The sequence below is a fragment of the Oncorhynchus masou genome, chromosome 32 (assembly GCF_036934945.1).
Source record: "Oncorhynchus masou masou isolate Uvic2021 chromosome 32, UVic_Omas_1.1, whole genome shotgun sequence".
NCBI classification, from domain to species: domain Eukaryota; kingdom Metazoa; phylum Chordata; class Actinopteri; order Salmoniformes; family Salmonidae; genus Oncorhynchus; species Oncorhynchus masou.
Window position 1 is genome coordinate 93,990,972 of NC_088243.1, and position 10,503 is coordinate 94,001,474.

At 38.3% G+C, this 10,503-nt stretch overlaps 1 long non-coding RNA gene across 1 annotated transcript; it reads left to right on the plus strand.

Annotated features, from left to right (window-relative positions):
- Positions 1 to 431: 431 nt before the first annotated feature.
- LOC135527147 (uncharacterized) lies at positions 432 to 1,773 on the plus strand. Its single transcript, XR_010453412.1, has 2 exons — positions 432 to 1,040; positions 1,173 to 1,773. It is a non-coding gene; the product is annotated as an uncharacterized LOC135527147 (long non-coding RNA).
- The last annotated feature ends 8,730 nt before the right edge of the window (positions 1,774 to 10,503 follow it).

Sequence of the window (10,503 nt, forward strand, 5' to 3'; positions counted from 1 at the left end):
GTAATGTTCCAGCAGGCACTGTTCCAGCAGGTATTGTTCCAGCAGGTAATGTTCCAGCAGGTAATGTTACAGCAGGCACTGTTCCAGCAGGTAATGTTCCAGCAGGTAATGTTCCAGCAGGTAATGTTCCAGCAGGCACTGTTCCAGCAGGCACTGCTCCAGCAGGTAATGTTCCAGCAGGCACTGTTCCAGCAGGTAATGTTCCAGCAGGTAATGTTCCAGCAGGCACTGTTCCAGCAGGTAATGTTCCAGCAGGCACTGTTCCAGCAGGTAATGTTCCAGCAGGTAATGTTACAGCAGGTAATGTTCCAGTAGGCACTGTTCCAGCAGGCACTGTTCCAGCAGGTAATGTTCCAGCAGGCACTGTTCCAGCAGGTAATGTTCCAGCAGGTAATGTTCCAGCAGGCACTGTTCCAGCAGGTAATGTTCCAGCAGGCACTGTTCCAGCAGGTAATGTTCCAGCAGGTAATGTTACAGCAGGTAATGTTCCAGTAAGCACTGTTCCAGCAGGCACTGTTCCAGCAGGTAATGTTCCAGCAGGCACTGTTCCAGCAGGCACTGTTCCAGCAGGTAATGTTCCAGCATGCACTGTTCCAGCAGGTAATGTTCCAGCAGGTAATGTTCCAGCAGGTAATCCCGCACTACGGCCTTCCGGAGGATATCCTCTCCGATCTCCAATTCACATCACGTGTATGGAGAAGCTGGGGTGTCACAGTCAGTCTCATTTCCGGGTAGGTGGAAAGGATGAACCAGGAACTGGGGATGTTCCTGAGTAACCACTGCCAGGACCTGCAGGGGAGTGGGCCAGATTACTTCCTTGGGCTGAATACGCCCAGAATTAATTTCAACACTCCTCCACCAGGCTGACTCCCTTTCAGTGTGTTCTGGGTAATAAACCAGCCCTGGCTCTGTGGATTCCGAACCAGACCGAAGCTCCTGCGGTGGACGAGTGGTTCAGGCAGAAGGCGTTTGGAAAGATGCCAACGTGAGAGTCCAGTGCGTCGTCAGAAAGAGCAGCGAGGCTCCCGTGTTCCGTCCTGGTGAGCTTCTGGCCTGTAAGAAACGGTGTCCTCGGCCGTTCACGGTCCTCCAGAGTTCAACGAGGTAATTTACAGATTACAACTCCTCACTATCTACCGGATCTCACCATCTTTCCATGTTTCCCTCCTCAGGCCCGGTCGGTGTCGTCCTGAGTCTGGAGCCGCTCGTTGGGAGTGGGGTAATGTTACGTCTACTCCCATTCTCCCGCTCCAGCGCTCGATGTCACCGGTCTACTAACCACCGGTCCTGGCAGGCAATCTTTAAGCACACCTGGCAACCATGATTACCTACAGCTGGCAACCATCATTACCCACCCCTGGCAACCATGATTACTCACACCTGGCAACCATCATTACACACGCCTGGCAACCATGATTACTCACACCTGGCAACCATCATTACACACGCCTGGCAACCATGATTACTCACATCTGAGCCCTATCATCAGTCACACCTGGCAACCATGATTACTCACATCTGAGCCCTATCATCAGTCACACCTGGCAACCATGATTGCTCACACCTGGGCCCTATCATCAGTCACTCCTGGCAACCATGATTACTCACACCTGGGCTCTATCATCAGTCACACCTGAACTACATTACTACATTCATTACTTAGCATTTTTCTAGCACTCTGTCCATCAGGTAGTATTGTTTATGTTTCCATGTCAGACGTTTCTCTTGTTTTGTATCATTCCATGTCAGATATCATTAAACTGACTAACTACACCTGCTTCCTAATATAATATCATAGCACTGAGACTGCACTCGTCAAGGTGGTAAATTACCTTTAAATGGCGTCAGACCGAGGCTCTGCATCTGTCCTCGTGCTCCTAGACTTTAGTGATGCTTTTGATACCATCGATCACCACATTCTTTTGGAGAGATTCGGAAATCCAAATTGGTCTACACGGACATGTTCTGGACTGGTTTAGATCTTATCTGTAGGAAAGATATCATTTTGTCTCTGTGGATGGTTTGTCCTCTGAAAACTCAACGGTAAATTTCAGTGTTCCTCAAGGTTCCGTTTTAGGACCTCTATTGTTTTCACTATATATTTTACCTCTTGGTGATGTCATTCGGAAACATAATGTTAACTTTCACTGCTATGCGGATGACACACAGCTGTACATTTCGATGAAACATTGTGAAGCCCCAATATTGCCCTCCCGGGAAGCCTGTATTTCAGACATAATGAAGTGGATGGTGGCAAATGTTTTACTTTAAAACAGAGATGCTAGTTCCATGTCCCAAGAAACAAAGAGATCTTCTGTTGGATCAGACAATTAATCTTGATGGTTGTAGAGTCGTCTCAACTAAAACTGAAGGACTCTGGATCCTGATCTCTCTCTTTTTTTCTTTTTTACCCCCTTTTTCGTGGTATCCAATTGTTGTTAGTAGCTACTATCTTGTCTCATTGCTACAACTCCCGTACGGGCTCGGGAGAGACGAAGGTCGAAAGCCATGCATCCTCCGAAACACAACCCACCCAAGCCTCACTGCTTCTTAACACAGCGCACCTCCAACCCGGAAGCTAGCCACACCAATGTGTCGGAGGAAACACTGTGCACCTGGCTATCTTGGTTAGCGTGCACTGCGCCCGGCCCGCCACAGGACTCGCTGGTGCGCGATGAGACAAAGATATCCTTACCGGACAAACCCTCCCTAACCTGGACGACGCTAGGCCAATTGTGCGTCGCCCCAAGGACCGCCCTGGGCACAAACCTAGAGTCTCTGGTGGCACAGCCAGCGCTGCGATGCAGTGCCGTAGACCACTGCACCACCCGGGAGGCTCCCTGATCTCTCTTTTGACAAACATATCAAGATTGTTGCAAGGACAGCTATTTTCCATCGACATTACATTGAAAAAATCTGAAACCTTTTGTCCAAAAATGATGCAGAAAAATGTATACATGCTTTTGTTACTTCTCGGTTAGACAACTGCAATGCTCTACTCTCTGGCTACTCAGATAAAGCACTAAATACAATTCAGTGAGTGCTAAATACGGCTGCTTGGATCTTGACGAGAACCTTTGGTCCTACCTACACGTACATACCTACAGGTGCTCTTCCATGCCGTCCCTAGGAGGGGTGCGTCACTTGAGTGGGTTGAGTTTTTGACATGATCTTCCTGTCCGGGTTGACACCCCCCTCAGGTGAGTGGCATGGGGGAGATCTTTGTGGGCAATACTCGGCCTTGTCTCAGGATGGTAAGTTGGTGGTTGAAGATATCCCTCTGGTGGTGTGGGGGCTGTGCTTTGGCAAAGTGGGTGGTGTTTATCCTTCCTGTTTTGGCCCTGTCCGGGGATATCATTGGATGGGGCCACAGTGTCTCCTGACCCCTCCTGTCTCAGCCTCCACTATTTACAGTGCCTTGCGAAAGTATTCGGCCCCCTTGAACTTTGCGACCTTTTGCCACATTTCAGGCTTCAAACATAAAGATATAAAACTGTATTTTTTTGTGAAGAATCAACAACAAGTGGGACACAATCATGAAGTGGAACGACATTTATTGGATATTTCAAACTTTTTTAACAAATCAAAAACTGAAAAATTGGGCGTGCAAAATTATTCAGCCCCCTTAAGTTAATACTTTGTAGCGCCACCTTTTGCTGCGATTACAGTTGTAAGTCGCTTGGGGTATGTCTCTATCAGTTTTGCACATCGAGAGACTGACATTTTTTCCCATTCCTCCTTGCAAAATAGCTCGAGCTCAGTGAGGTTGGATGGAGAGCATTTGTGAAAAGCAGTTTTCAGTTCTTCAGTATAATATAATATTATTACCCCTGTCCCTGTCTGTTGTACTGTATAATATAATATTATTACCCCTGTCCCTGTCTGTTGTACTGTATAATATAATATTATTACCCCTGTCCCTGTCTGTTGTACTGTATAATATAATATTATTACCCCTGTCCCTGTCTGTTATACTGTATAATATAATATTATTACCCCTGTCCCTGTCTGTTGTACTGTATACTATAATATTATTACCTCTGTCCCTGACCCTGTCTGTTGTACTGTATAATATAATATTATTACCCCTGTCCCTGTCTGTTATACTGTATAATATAATATTATTACCCCTGTCCTTGTCTGTTGTACTGTATACTATAATATTATTACTCCTGTCCCTGTCTGTTGTACTGTATAATATAATATTATTACCTCTGTCCCTGTCTGTTATACTGTATAATATAATATTATTACCCCTGTCTGTTGTACTGTATAATATAATATTATTACCCCTGTCCCTGTCTGTTGTACTGTATACTATAATATTATTACCCCTGTCCCTGTCTGTTGTACTGTATAATATAATATTATTACCCCTGTCCCTGTCTGTTGTACTGTATAATATAATATTATTACCCCTGTCTGTTGTACTGTATAATATAATATTTTTACCCCTGTCCCTGTCCCTGTCTGTTGTACTGTATAATATAATATTATTACCCCTGTCCCTGTCTGTTGTACTGTATAATATAATATTATTACCCCTGTCCCTGTCTGTTGTACTGTATAATATAATATTATTACCCCTGTCTGTTGTACTGTATAATATAATATTTTTACCCCTGTCCCTGTCCCTGTCTGTTGTACTGTATAATATAATATTATTACCTCTGTCCCTGTCTGTTGTACTGTATACTATAATATTATTACCCCTGTCTGTTGTACTGTATAATATAATATTATTACCCCTGTCCCTGTCTGTTGTACTGTATAATATAATATTATTACCCCTGTCCCTGTCTGTTGTACTGTATAATATAATATTATTACCCCTGTCTCTGTCTGTTGTACTGTATACTATAATATTATTACCCCTGTCTGTTGTACTGTATAATATAATATTATTACCCCTGTCCCTGTCTGTTGTACTGTATAATATAATATTATTACCTCTGCCCCTGTCTGTTGTACTGTGTAATATAATATTATTACCCCTGTCCCTGTCTGTTGTACTGTATAATATAATATTATTACCTCTGTCCCTGTCTGTTATACTGTATAATATAATATTATTACCCCTGTCTGTTGTACTGTATAATATAATATTATTACCCCTGTCTGTTGTACTGTATAATATAATATTATTACCCCTGTCCCTGTCTGTTGTACTGTATAATATAATATTATTACCTCTGTCCCTGTCTGTTGTACTGTATAATATAATATTATTACCCCTGTCCCTGTCCCTGTCTGTTGTACTGTATAATATAATATTATTACCCCTGTCCCTGTCTGTTGTACTGTATACTATAATATTATTACCCCTGTCTGTTATACTGTATAATATAATATTATTACCCCTGTCCCTGTCTGTTGTACTGTATACTATAATATTATTACCCCTGTCCCTGTCTGTTGTACTGTATAATATAATATTATTACCCCTGTCCCTGTCTGTTATACTGTATAATATAATATTATTACCCCTGTCCCTGTCTGTTGTACTGTATAATATAATATTATTACCCCTGTCCCTGTCTGTTGTACTGTATAATATAATATTATTACCCCTGTCCCTGTCTGTTATACTGTATAATATAATATTATTACCCCTGTCCCTGTCTGTTATACTGTATAATATAATATTATTACCCCTGTCCCTGTCTGTTATACTGTATAATATAATATTATTACCCCTGTCCCTGTCTGTTATACTGTATAATATAATATTATTACCCCTGTCCCTGTCTGTTATACTGTATAATATAATATTATTACCCCTGTCCCTGTCTGTTGTACTGTATAATATAATATTATTACCCCTGTCCCTGTCCCTGTCTGTTATACTGTATAATATAATATTATTACCCCTGTCCCTGTCTGTTATACTGTATAATATAATATTATTACCCCTGTCTGTTGTACTGTATAATATAATATTATTACCCCTGTCTGTTGTACTGTATAATATAATATTATTACCCCTGTCCCTGTCTGTTATACTGTATAATATAATATTATTACCCCTGTCCCTGTCTGTTATACTGTATAATATAATATTATTACCCCTGTCCCTGTCTGTTGTACTGTATACCATAATATTATTACCCCTGTCCCTGTCCCTGTCTGTTGTACTGTATAATATAATATTATTACCCCTGTCCCTGTCTGTTATACTGTATAATATAATATTATTACCCCTGTCCCTGTCTGTTATACTGTATAATATAATATTATTACCTCTGTCCCTGTCCCTGTCTGTTGTACTGTATACCATAATATTATTACCCCTGTCCCTGTCCCTGTCTGTTATACTGTATAATATAATATTATTACCCCTGTCTGTTATACTGTATAATATAATATTATTACCCCTGTCCCTGTCTGTTATACTGTATAATATAATATTATTACCCCTGTCCCTGTCTGTTGTACTGTATAATATAATATTATTACCCCTGTCCCTGTCTGTTATACTGTATAATATAATATTATTACCCCTGTCCCTGTCTGTTATACTGTATACTATAATATTATTACCCCTGTCCCTGTCCCTGTCTGTTGTACTGTATACTATAATATTATTACCCCTGTCCCTGTCCCTGTCTGTTGTACTGTATAATATAATATTATTACCTCTGTCCCTGTCCCTGTCTGTTGTACTGTATACTATAATATTATTACCCCTGTCCCTGTCTGTTATACTGTATAATATAATATTATTACCCCTGTCCCTGTCTGTTATACTGTATACTATAATATTATTACCCCTGTCCCTGTCTGTTGTACTGTATACTATAATATTATTACCCATGTCCCTGTCTGTTGTACTGTATAATATAATATTATTACCCCTGTCCCTGTCTGTTGTACTGTATAATATAATATTATTACCCCTGTCCCTGTCTGTTGTACTGTATACTATAATATTATTACCCCTGTCCCTGTCTGTTGTACTGTATAATATAATATTATTACCCCTGTCCCTGTCTGTTGTACTGTATAATATAATATTATTACCCCTGTCTGTTGTACTGTATAATATAATATTTTTACCCCTGTCCCTGTCCCTGTCTGTTGTACTGTATAATATAATATTATTACCCCTGTCCCTGTCTGTTGTACTGTATAATATAATATTATTACCCCTGTCCCTGTCTGTTGTACTGTATAATATAATATTATTACCCCTGTCTGTTGTACTGTATAATATAATATTTTTACCCCTGTCCCTGTCCCTGTCTGTTGTACTGTATAATATAATATTATTACCTCTGTCCCTGTCTGTTGTACTGTATAATATAATATTATTACCTCTGTCCCTGTCTGTTGTACTGTATAATATAATATTATTACCCCTGTCCCTGTCTGTTGTACTGTATAATATAATATTATTACCTCTGTCCCTGTCTGTTATACTGTATAATATAATATTATTACCCCTGTCCCTGTCTGTTGTACTGTATAATATAATATTATTACCCCTGTCTCTGTCTGTTGTACTGTATACTATAATATTATTACCCCTGTCTGTTGTACTGTATAATATAATATTATTACCCCTGTCCCTGTCTGTTGTACTGTATAATATAATATTATTACCTCTGCCCCTGTCTGTTGTACTGTGTAATATAATATTATTACCCCTGTCCCTGTCTGTTGTACTGTATAATATAATATTATTACCTCTGTCCCTGTCTGTTATACTGTATAATATAATATTATTACCCCTGTCTGTTGTACTGTATAATATAATATTATTACCCCTGTCCCTGTCTGTTGTACTGTATAATATAATATTATTACCCCTGTCCCTGTCTGTTGTACTGTATAATATAATATTATTACCTCTGTCCCTGTCTGTTGTACTGTATAATATAATATTATTACCCCTGTCCCTGTCCCTGTCTGTTATACTGTATAATATAATATTATTACCTCTGTCCCTGTCTGTTGTACTGTATACTATAATATTATTACCCCTGTCTGTTATACTGTATAATATAATATTATTTCCCCTGTCCCTGTCTGTTGTACTGTATACTATAATATTATTACCCCTGTCCCTGTCTGTTGTACTGTATAATATAATATTATTACCCCTGTCCCTGTCTGTTATACTGTATAATATAATATTATTACCCCTGTCCCTGTCTGTTGTACTGTATAATATAATATTATTACCCCTGTCCCTGTCTGTTGTACTGTATAATATAATATTATTACCCCTGTCCCTGTCTGTTATACTGTATAATATAATATTATTACCCCTGTCCCTGTCTGTTATACTGTATAATATAATATTATTACCCCTGTCCCTGTCTGTTATACTGTATAATATAATATTATTACCCCTGTCCCTGTCTGTTATACTGTATAATATAATATTATTACCCCTGTCCCTGTCTGTTATACTGTATAATATAATATTATTACCCCTGTCCCTGTCTGTTGTACTGTATAATATAATATTATTACCCCTGTCCCTGTCTGTTATACTGTATAATATAATATTATTACCCCTGTCCCTGACCCTGTCTGTTGTACTGTATAATATAATATTATTACCCCTGTCCCTGTCTGTTATACTGTATACTATAATATTATTACCTCTGTCCCTGACCCTGTCTGTTGTACTGTATAATATAATATTATTACCCCTGTCCCTGTCTGTTATACTGTATAATATAATATTATTACCCCTGTCCCTGTCTGTTGTACTGTATAATATAATATTATTACCCCTGTCCCTGTCTGTTGTACTGTATAATATAATATTATTACCCCTGTCCCTGTCTGTTGTACTGTATAATATAATATTATTACCCCTGTCCCTGTCCCTGTCTGTTATACTGTATAATATAATATTATTACCCCTGTCCCTGTCTGTTATACTGTATAATATAATATTATTACCCCTGTCTGTTGTACTGTATAATATAATATTATTACCCCTGTCTGTTGTACTGTATAATATAATATTATTACCCCTGTCCCTGTCTGTTATACTGTATAATATAATATTATTACCCCTGTCCCTGTCTGTTATACTGTATAATATAATATTATTACCCCTGTCCCTGTCTGTTGTACTGTATACCATAATATTATTACCCCTGTCCCTGTCCCTGTCTGTTGTACTGTATAATATAATATTATTACCCCTGTCCCTGTCTGTTATACTGTATAATATAATATTATTACCCCTGTCCCTGTCTGTTATACTGTATAATATAATATTATTACCTCTGTCCCTGTCCCTGTCTGTTGTACTGTATACCATAATATTATTACCCCTGTCCCTGTCCCTGTCTGTTATACTGTATAATATAATATTATTACCCCTGTCTGTTATACTGTATAATATAATATTATTACCCCTGTCCCTGTCTGTTATACTGTATAATATAATATTATTACCCCTGTCCCTGTCTGTTGTACTGTATAATATAATATTATTACCCCTGTCCCTGTCTGTTATACTGTATAATATAATATTATTACCCCTGTCCCTGTCTGTTATACTGTATACTATAATATTATTACCCCTGTCCCTGTCCCTGTCTGTTGTACTGTATACTATAATATTATTACCCCTGTCCCTGTCCCTGTCTGTTGTACTGTATAATATAATATTATTACCTCTGTCCCTGTCCCTGTCTGTTGTACTGTATACTATAATATTATTACCCCTGTCCCTGTCTGTTATACTGTATAATATAATATTATTACCCCTGTCCCTGTCTGTTATACTGTATACTATAATATTATTACCCCTGTCCCTGTCTGTTGTACTGTATACTATAATATTATTACCCATGTCCCTGTCTGTTGTACTGTATAATATAATATTATTACCCCTGTCCCTGTCTGTTGTACTGTATAATATAATATTATTACCCCTGTCCCTGTCTGTTGTACTGTATAATATAATATTATTACCCCTGTCTGTTGTACTGTATAATATAATATTATTACCCCTGTCCCTGTCTGTTATACTGTATAATATAATATTATTACCCCTGTCCCTGTCTGTTATACTGTATAATATAATATTATTACCCCTGTCTGTTGTACTGTATACTATAATATTATTACCTCTGTCCCTGTCTGTTGTACTGTATAATATAATATTATTACCCCTGTCCCTGTCTGTTGTACTGTATAATATAATATTATTACCCCTGTCTCTGTCTGTTGTACTGTATACTATAATATTATTACCCCTGTCTGTTGTACTGTATAATATAATATTATTACCCCTGTCCCTGTCTGTTGTACTGTATAATATAATATTATTACCTCTGTCCCTGTCTGTTGTACTGTGTAATATAATATTATTACCCCTGTCCCTGTCTGTTGTACTGTATAATATAATATTATTACCTCTGTCCCTGTCTGTTATACTGTATAATATAATATTATTACCCCTGTCTGTTGTACTGTATAATATAATATTATTACCTCTGTCCCTGTCTGTTGTACTGTATAATATAATATTAT